The following is an 18,000-nucleotide window of genomic DNA, read 5'->3' on the forward strand; positions in this document are numbered from 1 at the left end:
CTTCGCCGTCTGGCGTTTTTTTGAAGGTTTTTTTCTTTCCTTGAGGCTACATATTTTGTTCCAGTATGTTTTGAATTATCTGCTCTCAGTGGAAGTTACGTAGGCAGCTTTTGACAAAACAGGAGTAGTAATTTGCTGGTTTTGTTGCTAAAGAGCACATGAGTGGGTTTGAACCAGCTGAGGATGCTCTGAGCGGGATGATTCCCTCGGGCTGTTCCCGGCTGTCTGCTCTGAGGAGCCCGTGAGAACCGAGGTGAGTTTCAGGCCTTAGAGTGTCAAATCTCAGGGTGTGTCTGGGTCAACAAGGAGAGACGGTGGTGGCTTCAAGAGGGCGCTTTTCCCTTTGGAACTAGCGTTTTGTAAACATTCAATGTTACACTAACACGGTAACTCACATATTTGTGTGCGCTTTCAGAAGAAACCCTTGACAAATGTTTTACCTGGCCTGTCACAGAGAAGGCGTTCCGGTCACTTACTGGAAGCTTTGGGTGCTCCCTACCTGAGCATCCGCTGTCAGGGACCTGCCTCCCTCCTTGCAGCAGGGGAAGGGAGGCTGTGGGAGCGAGCAGGAGAGCAGCAGCTGGTGAGCTGGGTTGCTCACTGAAGAGCTGCGGTTTAGAGTTGGTGACTACAATGATTGGAATTTTTTTAATTGAGATGGTCTCTCCTGGGGGTGAGTTAATCTTTAATCAGTTAATACTTTAGAGCTAGTAGAAAAATCTCATTATGTAATGCAGTAAAGAGAAAGGAATTTGGAGAAACAGAGCAGCGACAACTATTTATAAAGATGTGCTCATCAAAAGTGTCTGAAAACCAAAACCACATGGGTATTTCTGTGTAAGAAGTGGTAGAGAAGGGTCAAAAGTTAGAGTTCTGTAAGAAGATGAAGGTTGCCTTAACTTTTTCCTCTAATAGCCAAATAAATTTCCATTATCTCATCCCTCACCCAGTCCTTTCTTCTACTGCCTGAGGTAGTAAGCATGAAGGGATAAACAAACTCCCAAGCAGAGGACAAATACTCTGTAGGTTGTGTGACCCAGTAGTAGCCAGTGTCAAAATGTAAGATTTTTCTTTGCTCCTTTTTCAAATTTTATTGCTTACCTTTGTAAGAAAAATAAAGTAGTAAAAAAGTATATGAATGATAGAGCATAGTGAGTAAATACAAGCAGAGTACTGCCTGGTTTTTGATGTGAGGCTACTGTATGCTCTGTCTAGAACACACATTCTTCTGGTGATGGTTTGAGGAGGATTTGTATCAGATGTCCTTGATGTGATGGAAAGTTTATATTGGATTTGGAAATAAGTGGCTTTATGTGAAAATCTGAACTGTCTGGCTTACTGTTAAGAGAAACTGTTTATTAGGAAACAAGAAGCAAACAGCAGTTCTTTATGTTAGAAAACTGAACTGTTTGGTAAACATTTTGTCAGTTTCCTCTCTGTGCTTTACAAGTATTTGTCTCATCTCTTGACTTACAAGGACCTCAAGCACCAACCAGCTCTGCCAGGGAAAGCATCTTGAAGCCAGATCTGTACTTGCTACCCAGGAATTCAGTCAGCAGTGCTGCTGATAACAAGCCAAACTTGATTTTATTTTTTAACTTCTCCCACCCTCCCCACCTTTTGTTTGTGTCCGTCTTTTGGAAGTGAAGCTTTGACTTGCCCTATTAGGAAAGTGACAATGGAATGGAAGCAGTGTGGATCATCTCCAGGAACAAACTTCTGTTAGGTAGTTTGTAGGATTGTGTTCCCTATGGTTTTTAATACCAGATCCTTTACTGGAAGTTCTTAAAATATGCAGAAATTGCATCATGGAAAAGAAACATCTTTTCAATCCAAGTGATGAGCGGATTTTTTATTTCCTTTATTTTATAACTTTATTTAAGTTAGCCAATTTTTAGGCTTTTTTTTTTTAATTTCAGGCTGGTGTAAATACAGCTTTTTATTCATATTAAATGCTTAAAGGGTCCTCTTTTGCTTTTACTAGTTAGCTTGTTTACATTTGGGAAAGTTACTTTTTAAATTATAAAAAAACTTAGAATGTCTTCTCGTGACCACCACACCTTTCTTATATTATGGAAGAGTGAGAATGCATTATCTTTAGTTCAGTTGTCTTTACAGCCAAGTCTGAAGGAGCATTTGTTGAAGGAACTTATCAGGAAATGTTCTCATTCTTGCTTGGAGGTGCCTTGGTGGTTTTTTTTTTTCCCTCATCAACATCTGTTGTTTACTGAACTAATCGTGAAATGTAAGAAAAACTATCTGGGAGAAAGAATAAGCAGCAGCTCCATGTTCAACTCAGTGCTTCTGTTACTTCTTGCATTGCTGAGTTTTGATATGTGCTGCTGCTGCTGTGGTTATTTTCATCTTTCCCACAGTTTGTGGGCAGTTGCCTGAAGGCCAGGGCTGATCCCAGCAAGGCTCACCTGGGAATAGCAGCCTCTGCAGCTCATCAGGGGAGTGGGACATCTCCCTGTGAGATACAGAATAACTGCTGTAAGTGCTGTTGCAAGAGCTCTCAGTAGTTCTCTTTCAAAAAAGGAGGTGCAGGTAGTTTGCTACCAGTTGTATCTGAAACAGAAATCTGAAATCAAATCCGACTTGTGGTGCCAAAAAAATTGATAGATTTGCGGATGCTTCTGCTATCTTTTTTTTTTTTCTCCCTCCACTTTAAAATAACTGTATTGTTATTTCCTGAATGGCTCTGTTTCTGGAATATCAGAAACTGCAAAAGCTGTGGTAAACCCCTTGCCAATAAGGACTGTTTTTTTCCTTGTGTCCATCTTTGTATCACTGTTTCATTACTTCATGCACGTAGATGACTGGAATTGTGTCCCATAAACAAATCTCAGTATTTACAGTGGGATGTAAGCTCTCTTATGCCTCATGTCTTCATCAGTTTTTTGGTTATTATTCTAGAATATTTTTTTTCTAGGAGGCCAATATGAGTAAAACAGATCAACTTTTCTTTTCAGCAGTGACAGAAGATGGTATTTCCTAGTAGCCCAATTAATTACAGCTGCTCTGCACAAATTCTGGTTAATGCTCAGGTGACTTCATATTGTGGGATGATTTACTCAGTGTGTGAGTGCCTGTTACCATAGGAGCTGAATATTATTGTAAAGAGGCAGAACAGTACACTTAGGAAACTGTCCAAAAAGTATAATCTATCAGCTGATGTTGCAGCAATCAGTAGGCTTAGACAAGTTGGCCATGAACATTGAAAAAAACCCAAACCAAAGAAAGCAACACCTTTTTTTGCTTGCGTGGTGTGTCTCATTCTTGGTTACACAATGTTATGCCAGTCTTGCATTTCAAATAATCCTCTTTCTTTGTCGTGTTCTTTAGCAGATGTAGGGGTTTTTTATGTGGTATGTGTGGTTTAAGCACTCACAGTTAAATACTTTTTGACTTTATAATGTACTATCACACGATAGTAGTTTGCTAAAAAAAACCAAATCCGTGCTGTTTTTAATAAGAGTCTAAATCTAGCAATGATGTGGGCCCATATTGTATATGGCTCTTTCATTAAAGTACAAAACTGTGCTAGTTAAAAATCTGTATTTCTTCACTTTGTTTTGTATTTTTTTGTGCATCATCTTAGATTTTGAGGACTCCTCAGGGTAATTTTACTCAAGGATCTAAAACTTTATGGGTGGTGGTTTTTTGTTCGTTGATATTTTTTTCCTTTAGGAGGTAATTCAGCATTTGGCTATTTATTGATAAGCACATGGAGAAAAGCACAGACCTGCATGCCCAGCAAACTCTGAAGAGCACCCAGTTTGCTCTAGAGCTCATCTTACAGAGGAGGTTGTGTTGAGACCAGATGGACACCTTGGAAAATAGCACTGGGTATGGTGCTGGCCATATTGGTTATGTCACAGGTCAGCTGGACTAGGCCAGAATCAGAGGAATCATGTAAACTCTAACAATAATAGTGGATCACTGGTTGCTTTCCAGGCAGGAAGGACAAAAGTGCTGTAACAAATTCAGCATGAGCAGTCAGTGAAAGCTGCTCATTGAGGTGTCCTTGTGTAGCTCTGTCCTGCCACTGCAGTGTTGAGAGAGCTCTCCCCCATCCTACTCCCTGTTTCATTGCTCTTTGCCTGCCATGGGGAGCTAAGAAAATGCTCAGCTAGTAATTTTCTGTCCAAAACAACCCCTGATTTTCTTAGGGGGAGGTGACATGTTTGATTAGATAACTTTTTTTGCATGGTTTAATCCACATGAAACTTACAGTAAGTTGTTAATTCCTCTGCCTAAAGGTCACCCAGAGACCATTGTCAGATCTTGATTGCACTTATGCAATGCCTCTTTCTGATGTCTGGATGATAACCAGCTTTTGTTTGCTGATCCATCAGGTGAAACTTGTGTTTAAACAAGTACATTTTCCCTGCTTAATGCATAACTGCAGGAAAGTTTGCTTGAGTTCTTTTCATAGTCTTCTGCACTGGTTTGTTTCATCTGCAGAGAATGAGAAATCGATGCGTGTGGCAGGCAAAGCTTGGGGGAAATGGAGTGGGGGGAAGAAAAGCACTTTAATTGGAATGTGCTAAAGAACACAGATATTCTAAGTAACCCAGGCTTGTGCTGAATGCTACAAACAATGGTTTTATTAGAGGCTGGACCCTGAAGATACACATTTTGAGCAATTTGGCTGCTTAACAGGCAATTGTAATGTTCCTGTGATGGTGCCTGTGCAGGGAGGGCAAGTTCCATGTTAAATTTATTTTGGGGTTTTATGTTTAGATGGCTAAGCAGCAATTACTGATATTCCCCTGGATTTTTTTGTGTGTGTTTGTGATAATGGTAGAAATCTGCCCAATAAAACTTAGTGTACTGTGGTCCTTCAAATAATTAGTGTACCTTGCTTGCAGCTGAAGTTAAAAATACTCAGAGTGCTGGTGATTTATACTCCTGTTTACAGTTCCCATGTCCGTCTTGGAGCTCCAAGGGTTGTGAACTATGTCTTATCTATGACCAGATTTGTACTGAAATATCTTACTCTTTATTTTAGTAGGTCCTGACCACAGTTGCTTTTCCTAGAGGAAGAAAATATTGGGTTTTCCTACTAAATTGTGAGATTTCTGTTGGTGGTTTTTATTATATTTTGTTCCTTGTAATGTGTCAGCATAACCTATACAAGGACATAGTTGTGGGGAAATTGGAACCTTCCTAATAGCATTTACATTTGGTCTTTAACCTATATGTAGCAGGAAAAAAGAATCCAAGTTCTTTGTCAGGTTTTCAAATCCCCAAAGTGCTGAATAGTCTATTTCTACAAAAAATAAATACATGAAATGAATTAGTGTGACTTGTAGTTCTTGCATTCCACTATTAACAATTGTAATAATACCACTTTCTCAAGTTTCAGTGTTCAAGTAGTACAAGGGACTATCATGGTTTGGCATGAGCTGCTGAGTTAAGTATTGCTGGCTTGCACATTCCTGTTGGTTATATTGTAATCTTTACCTCCACTGGAAAATATGTCCTATTTTGAGTACTCATTTCAGGCTCTTGGCTTCATGCCTCTCAAACAATGAAACATGCTAGTTTTCTTTAATTTCAAACCTCTGTGTCAATGAACTAATAGCTTTTTTAAAAATATTTTTTACAGTAGTGACTGTTGCTGTGAAGACTCTTTGGTGACTTTGATGAACTTTAGCCTTAAAAACTGGTGTGACTACACGAGTTGGAGTTCAGCTACAGAAAATACCCACACCTAATAAGCTATCTGAAGGAACAAGCACTTGATTTAAGGTTTTCTTTAAGATGCTACCTATTAATCAAGGGTAATTCTAAAACAATTTTGACTTAAGCAGTTGAAACCATTCTTTGACCATAGCCTCAGCTCTTGTTCAGTCTTTGTTTTTGTTTCTTGCCTCTGGCAAAGAGCAGAATTAGTGTATTGCATGAGGCAAAGAAACTCTTCATGTGTCAGTGACTTTTATAGCTGATTTATGTCAAGATATCTGCAGTGATATCCTCTTTACTGGAATAAATAGAGTTAGAGTTCTATTGATGTTTTGAAGGAACACTCCAGAGTGAGAGTGTTATCTCACTAGATAATACAGTCTAAGGAATCCGAGTAATCAACAAGTTCTCTCATGTGTGAAAGCAGGGTTTGGATATTGGGTGGAAAAACTCTTGATGTCTCTGCAGAAAAAGATGGGTGTAATGGATAGGGGATTGAAAACAAATCCATAACTGTGAACACTAAGTGTCTGGATAAGTCCCTTGCCTGGTAGCATAACTCCATGTAATTTTTCTGCTCAAGCCAGATTTCATGGAGAAGTTGGTGGGCACGTAGCAACACTGTTCTGTCCCAGCTGTTCTCCTGCTGTGCAGCTCTGCTGAAGTTACAGACACCAGGGCACAGAAATTGGGAAGGCATAGGTGTGTGCCTGCAGGACTGTGCCAGGAGAACCTTCACTGGGAACCCATGAGTGTGGTACATCCCTGAAGCTGCTGATGGTGATGCATGGGTGCAGACAGGTGGAACTGCAGGGCTGCAATCTCCCTGAGGCTCGAGCGGTGTGGTGGGACAGCTCTGGGGACTGGAGTCCTTCAGTGCCAGGGTCTGTAGGGTGCTCAGAGTGGGATGCTGGGGAGAAGGTGTTGCCTTTGATGTGAGGGAGTGGCAGGATTGCAGGGAGCTCTGCCTTGGAGCAGCACCAGCCATATAGGAGTGCTGGGTGGTTTTACAGGTGGATGCTGCAGACCATCTGGGTGGGAAGAAGCAGCACAGGAGGCCTTAAAACAGCTGGAGGGAGGCTCCTGTTTGCAGTCAGTCCCCATGGAGGGGTTTAACCCCTTTGTTCTCTGCTGGGACAAGAGCCTGGCAGCACACAAACCATGGAGGAAGTTTCTGGAATGCATTTTGTGACAGCTTCCAGACAGGTGATCAAGGAACTGACAGCAGGTTTGCTGGGATTTTTCCTCACTTACAAGGAAAAATTATTCATGAATGTGAAGATGGAGGGCAGCCATTGAGAGGGACCCTGGCAAGCTGAAGAAATGGCCCAAAGGAATTCCATGAAGTTCAGCAAAAGGGAACATGAAGGGCTTCTCCAGGGAAGAAAACTGTCAGAGGTTGGGGCCTGACACTCTGTGCTGCCCTGGTGAGACACATCAGGAGTGCAGGGTCCAGCCCTGGTTCCCCAGTGGCAGGGAGACATGAGCATTCTGGAACAAATCCAGCAAAGGGCCACAGTGCTCCTGAGGGACTGGAGGGGAGGCTGAGACATCTGGGACTGTTTAGCTTTAATCTTGAGAAGGCACAGGGAACACCGTATCGATTGTGTGTGTCAGGGGATATAGGCAGATGGAGCCAGAGTCTCCTCAGTGGTGCTTAATGACAGGACAAGCATTAAAAAAATGTCATCTTATTACTTTTCCTCTTTTTGTGAGAAGGAAATAATCCATAGAATCTGGAGGCTTTCCAGTTTTTGCAGTGTTCAGTGCTGAAGTGAGGTCACTGCTGTCTTTTTTGGACAGCAAAGGAATTAAAGAATTCTTAACTACAATTTCAGTTGTTGAGTTAAAATACTAAATCTTAAATTGGGCTATTATATTAAAGCACAGTGTTTATTAATGTTAGGTATTGGAGATGACTAAAAATACATTTTGAGGTAAATCCTTGATCAAATACCAGTATTAAAAGTAGCAGTTTGCAGCCTGAAGCATTCTCCATAGTTGATAAAATTGTGATTAAGTTAGGGTCAGTTTACCTTCCTCAGAGCATTGAGAAACATCTGCTGGGAAAACTGGTCTGTAGAGCCCACCTTTGGCAGTCCTGGTGGGATTTGGTTGTGCTGGCCCCCAGGGAGATCCCTACAGATGCTGGCTGGGTCAGGCAGCTGCTGCCAGGGCAGCTCTTGGTTCTCATGCACAAGAGGGGTGCTGGGGGCCGTGTCTGGCTGCAGATGGTGGTGTTGGGGTGCTCTGGCCCACAGGAGCACAGCTGGAGGCTCCCTGCACCCTGCTGGGTGAGCTGGGACACAGATCTGCCCTGGCAGCACCTGAGTGCTGCTGCTTTGCTGCCTCCAGGCAGCTTTTGAGGTGCTGGTCCTCCAAGGATGTGGCTGTGGTTATCTCTGGGAGCCTCCCGCCTGCTGGGCTTTGCTGAGGCTCTCAGGGCTGGCTCCAGGGATGGATAAACTCACTGGGTGCTTGGGCCTGAGCAGTGGGAGCTGCCTGTGGGCTGCATGGCCTGGCTGGCCCCAGGGGTGCAGTTCAGGGATGCTGTGCTCTGGGTTACACCACATCCTCCTGAGCTTTGTGTTCCTGCTGCTGGTATGTGAGCAAGCTGTGAAAACAGGACCTGGGAGTGCAGCTGGGCTTGGAGCACAGTCCTGTTATCTCTGCTGCTTGGATTCTGTTGTGTAAACCACAGAAGGACATGTTGCTCAATTTATCCTTCCTGGAAGTGTCTTCCTTGCACATGTGAGTGACAACAAACAGGAAATAACTTGTTCTGTAGGGTTCTTTCCCTTCAATCGTGAAAGGTTTTTAAAAAATGTATTTGTAAACGTATCACTTGTGGTGAGAAAGACAATAATAGATGATGCATTTAAAAGGCATGAGATTTCCAGTCATTCTGACTGCCTCCCAAATGGCCAGCTGCCAGCAGCTGTGTCTTGATTTTGGCATCTTGAGATCAACAGTTTAGAAATGCTGTGGAGTAAAGCTCCTTTTTTATTTCTTCTATTAATTTTTTTTAAATAATTGCCCATGTTGATATATCCTAAAGCTTTAAAGATTAGATTTTGTCCCATTGCTTTAGGGGCTGTGAACTTTGGGGCACACTGGTGGCTTGAGGAGGTGCTTTCCAGGACACCCACACAATCTGCCATCTGAAGATGTAGTTAGTCCTTGATAAGTGATAGTTTTGTATGCAGCTAAATGTTTTAGCCATTTCTAGAAGGGCTCCAATGCAGCCTGGTAGAAATTTTCCTGGACTGGAAGGAATATTCTCTGGTTTGCTGCTTTGAGACTTTGAAAAAATTGCTTTTCTTTTCCCCATCTGATTTGACTGCTGAGCCTTTTCCCAGAGGTAGGAAGCTGGTCAGTGTAGCTGGTGCCAGCCACAATGCAGCTGCATTCCCCATTCTGTTGCAATTCCAGGGCTTGCCTGGCATGTAAAGGTTGCAATAAAACTTGTGAAAAATACTACTTATGTATAAAGCTTGATAAACTTGTGTGGAGGAACATTTTCTCAGATATTCATGTATGAAAATAGTGATTCCCCATTGCTCTTTTGGCTTTTTACTTGTTGGGAACATGTGTAGCTGCAAGTGAGACATGAGCAGTCCATTTTCCATTTACTAAACTTCTCTGCAGGCCAGGTCTGGGAGGCTTTGCAAATCTTGGTTCCATTTTCCCCTAGAACTGTGTGATATGAATCAGGTCTGTAAGAATGGGTTTCGAGGAAAAATAAGCAGCAATCATGGTGCTTATGTGGTTATTGCCAGGCTTGCAGTATGTAGATGCTGAGGAATGTTTATTATACTGGGGTTTTATAGGTGGTACTTCTCCCCCATCTCATTGAAAAGTTTTTCTGTTTGGTTGGTTTGTTTTCCTTTGTGCCTGCCCAACATGTTAAAAAGCTATGGGTTGATAATTCTTTTAGGACTTTCAGCCCTTCTCTACAGCTTTTTAACTCAAAAAATAACTTCTATTTGTAGGAGTTAGAATGGCACAGGATTTTGATTGGGCTGCTAAGATGTTAAGGAGGTTTTGAAAGCAAAAAACTATAAATAAGAGTGCCAAGGAAAGAAAAAAACAAAGCTTCGTTCCAGATCATTCAAGTGAAATATATCTGCAAGTTCAAGTTATGTACTTGAAAAGATTGAGCTATGTGTTTTCTCGCTTACTTGGCACAAAGTCTGTGTAAATGCTTGAATGATTGTCCATTCTAGTGAAGAGATGACAAGCAGAACAAACCCAAAATACCATTCTGCTGCTTGTGGAACAGCTCAGATCATGGGCTTCATCTGTTTAAACTTTGTTCTTGGAAAGGATTTATGCTAGATTTCCTTGTGAGGAGAACTTGCAACATTTTTATAATCAAGCTGAGCTAAATGGTCTCTAGTACAACATATCTGAAAATCAGTACTAAGCCAAGTTAATCTGGTCTGAAAGAAGCAATGTTAAAAGATAACTGGAGAGGGAAGTTGGTAACACTAATGATTTATCCTGTTGTTTTGAAGCGCTGCTTTTGTTTTCTGGAACATGTCCTCTTATCTGTGCTGTTCTTAGCTCCCACATCCCAGAGTGGGTCAGGAAAGGAGCACAGGGGGTCACTGGTGCTGCCTCCCTGCAGCACATGGCACAGAGCTGTGTCCAGCTGGGTCTGGAGCATCTCCAGGGAGGGAGGCTCCGCTCCCTCTCTGGGCTGTGCCAGTGCTTGGTCACTGCACTGTAAGGAAGTTCTGCCTCATGTGCACATGGAACTTCCTGGGCAGCAGCTTCTGACATTCTCTTGTTCTGCCTTGCTATATAAAACTTTACATTGTTTTATTGTTTTGATAGTCTAAGGTTCCATGATGAGGTTGCCACATATTCCAAAATTTTAAATATATTTTCACATTTTTCTTTTTTGTTTATAAACCATTTTTTTAATTCTGCGTACAGGTGATGATTCTTTTTCTACGTTTTAAGCAAACTTTGGTTTGGGGAATCTGTGTTACCACTCTGAATTAGTGGTTTAACCTTTAAGTGTGCCTTTTACCTTATTGCAGATCACTTTGTATGAATGGAGGGCTTTGATTATGTCTATTTTGATTGGCTCTGTTCTGTTCAGTGCCTGCAATAAATTTATGGCTGTTGAATATACAAGATTGCTAACTTAAAACCAAGCATCTTGAGAGATGGAAAAATGAAATTCATAATTCCAAAATAAATATTAAGTCCATTATAAGTGATGCAGTTAAAACAGTTTTATGTTTAGTTACATTGATGTCTTCTGAAGATATTCCCCATGTTCTTTATGGTGAGATTGTGTTCCTTGAGGGTGTATAAACTGGGATGCAGAGTAATTAAACAGGAGCTTTGTTGTAAAGGAGTTCTTGTGCAGAGCATTCCACTGTGGTACAGAGCCTTGATGAGTGAAAGATGAGCCATGAACAGAAAGGGGTTAAAATCACCTGTATTTAAAACCATGTCTCTTTGTGTTAAATACTTACATTTAAGTGGAAAAACACACATGTAATTTATGAAATTAAGGATACATTTGCATGTCACCCTTGCTGGGATATGGGAATCCTTTTCATTGAAGGAGTATGAGACTTGGTGTCCCTTTCTCAGGATGTGTGAGCACATCCATGGGTGAGAAGTGCTATAGAGTGGTGAAGTATTAAATTACATTAGATGGCCTTTGTTTATATGCAGCTGGAGCAGTTAAAATAGCAATGATTTAAAGAGTCTGGATGTGGAATACATTTTTTAAATACTGTTTTATATAGTGGAAAAGAATCCTGGTATGTCTTTAGTTTTTTAGTTAAACAAACACAAGTGCTGTTTTTGCTTAGTAAATTTGCTTCCGGAGTGTGTATAAAATAGTGGATAAGAGAGAATCTGTTTCTAATCTGTTCCATGTGCAGAAACAGTGAATAAATTTGATCAAATCTTAAGTTTTTTTTAAGCAATTCCTTTTTGAAATAAGAACATATTCTGCAGAATTTTCTTTCCTTCCTCTGTGTGGAAGACATTACCATCATTAAAATGCAGAATACATGGACTCTCAATATGTGTGAAATTTTTCAATGCACTAAACAATTGAACATGTAATGATGTTTTTGGGTTGCTTAGCAGCACTCAGGTTTTTTACTTTAAGTGGTCTTCAGTGACATCTTTAGATTGTTCAGAGACTTGGCAGAAATAAAAAAAGTCATTCCAGTGTTTGAGACATGAGGAATCATTTAAGGAAAAAAAAGAGTAGGGTATTGCAAAGTTTTGTATGTATTTAAACATTTACAAAACTTTATTTTCTGTGTTCTTGTAAATGTTTGAGGGTAGTGAGAGCTAGAAGATTATTCTGCTGGATTTTAAGTATAGTTTTAGGCGTTTATCTCCTGAAAGATGCAAACTTAGACAACAGATGAATTTTACCTTTACAAAGGCCATCTAATTTAATTTAATATTTCACCACTCTATGGATGTGCTTCTCACCCATGGATGTGCTTACTCATCCTGAAAAAGGGACACCAAGTCTCATTCCTTTGACTGAAGTGTTTTAAAATTGGTTTATATGTCATTGGAATTATGTTTTCTGTGTTTATGTAGAGAGCCAAGGGTTCCTTGACTTGAGAATATAATGCAAATCAATTAAAAAGTAAAATGCTAATGCACTTTTTTTCCTTAGAAGATAGCAGCTAGATATAGCAGCTGCATATTTACAGGAATCTTTTCATTGGGTGTCTCTCCTGTATCACTGCAGAGCTTCTGTTGGCACTGCCTTCCCTCCAGGCTTGAACCGCCAGCAGAAAATTTGAGCCTGGTTTTAATAATGTGTTAAAGAATTAAGTGCTGTCAGCTTCGTGCTACAGCTCTGTGCTGCCTGAGGCTGCTTTTGGTGTCTCTCTCCGTGCTCCTGCTTTCTGCATTGCGTGAGTTGGAGGAATGTTCATCCTCCAAGTGAGCAGTGCAGGGTCTGGCCAGGGCAGGAGTGAGCGAGGCGTGGGAGCAGCGAAAGGAAAGAGTGACACAGCTGCCCCTGCAGGCTGGCCAGAGCACAGAGAGCAGGGCAGCACAGCCGGGACTTCCAGACAGATAGGAAACTTCAGAGTGGGAAATCTCAGGGCCCAGGAGGTGAAGGGAAACGTGACTAAGAGGATTATTCAAGTCCAGTAGCTTTGGATGAGCACAGGAAGGATCTCCCCATACATTGCACGGCAGCCAGGCACGCTGCTGGGAGAGGAGCTGCTCAGGGCTTCTGTTCAGCCTCTCTCCTGCTCTCCTTCTGTTTGAAGTGTTTCCTGGGAGGAGAGGAGGAGGAACCACTCACCAGCTCTGTTCTGCCCCTCCCAGCAGCCTGATGGATCGAGATCACTTGGAGCACATTCAGCATTTCTGCACCTGGTACCCAGACTCTGGGCTGCTCCTCTTCATGGGAGTGAGAGCAGGCCAGGGGCGGGCAGGGAGAGCAGGGAGCCTGCAGGGCTGGATGGACACAGCCTTCTTCCATCCTCTCCTAAATGCCCTTTCAGATACAGTACGGATCATTGGTGAACATTGCATTTGGGTGCAGGCTTTGGTGTAGGTGCTTTGCTATGTCTCTACCCAGGATGGGTTCTTTCTGTGTCATGTGTGTCCCAAACAGCTACTCTGGCTCATCAGGCCTGTTCCACTGGAATGAAGGCAGGATGGTTGGGATGTTTGGCATTTGGGTGCATTCTGTTTGCTGCAGTAAGGCAAAGTCAGATGCTGCAGTGCATGTTGGCTTCCAAATTAAAGATGTGACCTGGAGGACCATGGTGTGGAGCTGCTGGCCAGCATGGATTTGTATTTTTCTGAAGAGAAGAGCCACAGCCATAAAAGAAATTTTGCAATCTTCTGGATAACAGTAGAGACTTGAGAAGTGTAGTCACTTTGTGAGGGATTGCTGTTGTGCTGTTTTACTCATCTTAATTATTTCCAAATGATTAAAAAGTGATTGGAGGAATATACGTATTTGTAAAGTAGGTCAATTTTACCTGGTAGTGTGAAGGTAATGGTAAACTTAGAGATGGGGCTTCTCATTATGAAACACTTGAAAGTTCTTTGTATTTAGCATTTTGTTGTAATTCAACCTTTCTTCCACCATTTAATAATCAAAGGAGTAAGAATGTGCTCTTATTAAGGTCTGAGTAATTTTATATCCCATAAAAAGGTTTAACACCAGCCTAAGTGAAAACATGCTTCTCTGATTATAAAATATAATTATCTTTGTGGTCTCTTGTGATTCCCAAGTGATGTTGTCTTCTCAAACATTCTGCTCTTGGGCTGTATTTTTTTTACTTCAGAAATACAAAGTCAATTTCTCCTTTGAAGTAGTCTATGATTTAAACCTTATTGAATTTAAAGGGAGAGTATCTCAACATTTTTAAGGACAGAAGTAGAGGTGAAGAGGGTATTTAGGAGGAAAGCACCTTTTCTGGTAAGTTCAATAATTCTTAATTCGATTTTTTTAATGCACTCTACTGACACTAGTTTGTTCTGCTGTAAGTGGGGGTTACTGCTGCAGGTGGAACCCAGGTCAGCTCCTGTTGCTCAAATACAGACTGGTTTGGGGTGTTTCTGGCAGGAACTGGTTAATTACTGCAATATAGAGATTGAAGTGAACTGAACACCTTGGGGACTGGTGCTTGGGCTGTCTCAGCTCCCTGGTGCTGTTTCTTCAGCAATGGAAGAATAGTTTCCTTTTCTGGAGAAACCTCTCTCATCTGTGGGCAAGTGGGCTCCATGGAGGCCCAGTGAGAGCTGGTTAACATTTCAATATGACAGCTTAGGCAACAGAAGTTTATTTACTTTTCTTTTCTAAAACAATTTTTTCTTCTGACACCTTAAATTTGGTGGTTATTTTTCATTAGATTTCAGAGAGGATTTGTATCAATTTCTGCAAATGGGTTTTGCCAAGGCTGTGGGTTTGTGGTAGCCAAGCAGTCTCATGATTTCAGGGTAGCAACTTAAAGAGCTGAAAAGTATTTTATGGTGAAATCCAGTTGAGCTGTAACAGAATACCCAAATTCAACCAAAATCAAAACAGAAGAAAAAAATGCAAACAGGAAACATTGCTTTTTTTGGCAGTCTTAATAATAATGGTTTATGAACTCCAGAAATGGAGTACACCCTCCAGACTTTCACCTCTGTTAATTCTAGATGGTTTGGGTTTGGTTTTTTCTTTATAATTATGGTTGAGATAAGCAGAGACTTTCAGAGTCTAGTGAGCTTTTTGACTGTAACTTCTGGCTGTTACAATGTCCTTTCTTCCACAAGAATAATTTATAAATTTACATGCTTGCACTTACAGAACAATCTACTGGTCTCCATATCACTTAATTAGTGCTAATTGTATGCAGTGCCTCATTGTTTTTAGTAATATGCCAAAAAAAGCCAAACAATAGCCAAATTCTTTTTTAAAGGAACAGCTCAAATAATTGAAATAGCTCTGGTAAAAAAAACAACATGAAGGAAGAAGCATAAATTAAGGGATAAAGTCATTGTTGGCACAGCAGGAAGCACAATACTGTCATGTTTATCTCAAGAACAGCTTGAATTGTAAAGATTGGAGCCACATCTGATGGGTCATACTTGTACTATTTCATCTATGCAATAAACTATATGCAGTTGTGACTTCTGTATTATTTTTGAGTTCAAGATTAGGTGCTATTGATGATGGTATGTATTGTCTTTAGAGTAAATAAGGTCTATGTATTTATAGTTCTATTTGTTTTAGGATATCTGGATTTCAGTATCAGGAGATGGTGTTTGAATTGTGGGCTTGCATTTTTCTGAGAGTATGGACTTTTTTCAGCTGCAAAAACAGACTTGGTATAAAAATGACCCACAGTCTCTGCAGAGTTAGGAACTTGGAAAATTCCTAGGGATTAATTGCAACTCTAGGAAGACCCAGTTAAATAAAGTCAATAGTAGGAGGCTTTGCCTAATACTTATCATGTGTGGGCAGGGCTGTGTTTGCCATTTTTCTGCAGGAGGCATAATGCACTTTATTTGGAGTGGATGCTGTCACTGTGGGGAGGATTTTCCTGGGCTGGAGAAGCCCATTTTCCCTGGTGGTGTTTGTGTGTGCTGTGTGACAGCAGGGCTGAGTACAGCTGCAGGTCTCTCTGTGGGGACTCATTCTTACCCTTTCTCAATGCATTTGTGATTTAAGATCCTGACTCTACCAGTATAACTTAGTGTTTAACCTCCTTCCTCTTCCAGTGCAGTTTGCTCTGCTTAAAAACTCCTGAAACATGAACTTTCCAAACATTCAGCAGAGGAACTAGAGCAGCAAGTCCTCCCTTTTTTTCCTTTTCTGCTTGGTTTTAAAGCTAATCCATTTTAACTGCAAGAAAAATGTAATTTTACTGTTGGCTGCTTTGCACTGCACAAAGCTTTGGTTCACGTTGTGGAACATCTTGAAATCTATATAATTGTAATGGAAGAAGAATGTTTGGAATCCTTTGTGGACATTTTTTTTTTAAAGCAGAGCTTGCTGCATGGCAAAGAGCAAAGGCTGTCATGGGTTTTTTAACTTTTCTATTCCTTAGTAGCAGGCATTTTCATGTTCAAGGGCTCCATGATCTATCCTCTCCCTCCTTTCTCAGGAAAATAATTGTGGGGTTGGCAATTTTGAGTAAAATACTTAGCCTTAATTTTCTGTTTTCAGCTGGTGGTACAGCTTTGTTTTTATTTTTCTCCTGGATGGCTTTTTGGCTTATTCAGCATTATTCCAGGCTTTGCATAGTTCTTGAAAACCTGTGGGACTGCTGACCTGGCTTTTTGGATCCTCAGTTGCTCTGTGTGATTAAAAAAAAGCTGAAATAAATGTCAGAGGTTCAATACACTGGGAACAACACAGTTAAATAGACTGTTCTGTGGAGAGGTTTTTTGTGAAATTTAAAGAGGAAAAGGCATTAGATATTATTTTGAGTTTGTTATATATATATTTACTTTTTAAAAAAACTTACAAGTCAACTTAGAGAATTTCCAAGACTTCCAAATCTCACCTAATATGTGAAAGATTTCTTTCCTAAGGGGTTGATCAAGCTTTGAGGAAGTGATGGAGGACTTGGAAAATGACAGGTTTTTCTGTGATTGTGATACTTGCATACATGCATTGCAATTTGGTGTTGTAAAATTACATGGATTGAAATAGCCATCAGAGAGAAAGTGAGGCTGAGTTACACCGTGTTCAGCTCTTACATAAACTGTGTGATTTTTATTGGGGCTGGTTTGTTCCTGCTATTCATTGTTCATCATCTACTCCTATTGCCCATTTTGGTAGAGAATGCAAACCTAAAGCAATCTTTTTAATATTTCTTAACTGGGACGTCTTAGGACTTTGTTGGATGCTTTGTTGTTTTTTTTTTTTTAATGAACTACTAGCTGGTGTTTACTGGAAACAGTAGCCAAATGTGGGACATAAGGGGCATTGACCAATCTGTGCTCCAGGGTGGTGATTGTTTTTCACTGAAATACAAAGCTTAGATCCCCTTGGCTGTCAAGTGGCACCAGTGCCATTATGTTTTTACTCTGCTTGAGGCTTGGTTTATTGTTAATTCTGTTGAATATAAAGCACTCACGTGGTTTGTTTTTGGTTGCAGAAACTACTGATGGGTATTGCAAGTGCACAAATATTCTTTTTTTTACTGATGGGTAACTCATTTCTTTTGCAGAAATCTGACCCCAGTACATGCTTATTTATGTCTGGGAATGCTGACTTTGAGCTACTTCCCCCTGCTCTCAAGTGGACTGTATTTCCTTAGCAAGGTTTGCAGTTCAAAGCCCCCTTGCCTGTTGGAAACAAAGCTGTTGTTTGAGTTAGAAATTATGCGTTTGCACGGCGTCCTTGTTTCCCACATGCCAGCACACAGATATGGTTATTGTAAATTAAATATACCCTGTTTGTAGAGCTGAACTGGAAGTACCTTAATGTATGTGTCTGCTTGTGCTTTACATCATATGAGTCACACACAGTTAGGGATTTCTCAGGAGCAAATGTGGCTCCATAAATAAATAAAAGAGCCCTTTTTCCTATATTGGCTGTCTTTATCATTCCTAGCTAGAGTTATCCTCAAGAGCAATCCCTTCTAGTGTTCCCTGTGAATAGCTCTTGCTTGTGCTTATGTTAAAGACCTTTGGATAATATTTTTCCTTTTGCCAGTCTTCTTTGATACAGAAGTTGATGTTTTATGCTACTTATTTCTTGGTCTTTTTGAAAAGAACCTCATCAATATTCTGTACCTCTTCAGTAAAAGCTCGCTTTCCTGTGGTTTCCAGTCTAACTTATCTACTACC

General features: G+C 40.8%; 1 protein-coding gene across 1 annotated transcript in view; it reads left to right on the top strand.

The window, feature by feature from the left end:
- The window catches only part of BICC1 (BicC family RNA binding protein 1), an 89,791-nt gene that overhangs the window by 837 nt on the left and 70,954 nt on the right, over positions 1-18,000 (top strand). The window lies entirely within an intron of this gene.

The sequence above is a fragment of the Ammospiza nelsoni genome, chromosome 8 (genome assembly GCF_027579445.1).
Source record: "Ammospiza nelsoni isolate bAmmNel1 chromosome 8, bAmmNel1.pri, whole genome shotgun sequence".
In the NCBI taxonomy this organism is placed as follows: domain Eukaryota; kingdom Metazoa; phylum Chordata; class Aves; order Passeriformes; family Passerellidae; genus Ammospiza; species Ammospiza nelsoni.